Source organism: Chrysochloris asiatica, unplaced genomic scaffold (assembly GCF_000296735.1).
Source record: "Chrysochloris asiatica unplaced genomic scaffold, ChrAsi1.0 scaffold00121, whole genome shotgun sequence".
Taxonomy (NCBI): domain Eukaryota; kingdom Metazoa; phylum Chordata; class Mammalia; order Afrosoricida; family Chrysochloridae; genus Chrysochloris; species Chrysochloris asiatica.
The window spans coordinates 9,510,021-9,511,033 of record NW_006408639.1 but is presented as its reverse complement, the minus strand read 5'-3'; positions in this window follow the sequence as shown (position 1 = coordinate 9,511,033).

The following is a 1,013-nucleotide window of genomic DNA, read 5'->3' as shown; positions in this document are numbered from 1 at the left end:
CCGTGGAACAAAGGATATTATTACTGATGTCTGATGGATCTTGGCTAAAAGCAGAGAATATCTCAAAGATGTTTACCTGTGCTTTATTGACTACGCAAAGGCTTTTGATTGTGTGAATCATGACAAGCTATGGACAACACTGCAAAGTATGAGTTTTCTGGAACACTTAATTGTGCTCATGAGGAATCTGTACCTGGACCAAGAAGCAGTTGTTTGAACAGAACATGGGAACCCTGAATGTTTTAAAATTAAGAAAGGTGTGCGACAAGGTTGTATTCTTTCACGATACTTATTCAACCTGTATGATGAGCAAATAATCTGAGAAGCTGGCCTATATGAAGAAAACGTGGCATCAGGATTGGAGGAAGACTCATTAACAACCTGCGATATGCAGATGATACAACCTGCTTGCTGAAAATGAAGAAGACTTAAAACATTTACTGATGAAGATCAAAGAGCACGGCCTTTGGTATGGATTACATTTCATGTCAAGAAAACAAAAATCCTCACCACTGGACCAATAAACATTCTTATCAACGGAGAAAAGATTGAAGTTGTCAAGGACTACATTCTTCTTGGATCAACTATCAACACTCACGGAAGCAGCAGTCAAGAAATCAAACGACGTATTGCATTAGGCAAATGTGCTGCACAAGACCTTTTTAAAATGTTGAAGAGCAAAGCTGTCAGCTTGAGGACTAAGGTGCGCCTGACCCAAGCCATGGTATTTTCAATACCTTTCTATGCATGAGAAAGCTGAACAGTGAATAAGGAAGACCATAGAAGAATTGATGCCTTTAAGTTATGGTGTTGGAGAAGAGTATTGAAAATGCCATGGGCTGCCAAAAGAACCAGTAGATCTGCTTTGGAAGAAGTGTAACCAGAGTGTTCCTTGGAGGTCCAGATGGCCAAACTTCATCTCTCATACATTGGACATATTGTCAGGAGGGACCAGTCACTGGAGAAGGATATCATGTTTGGTAGGGTGGAGGGTCAGAGAAAAAGAGGAAGAC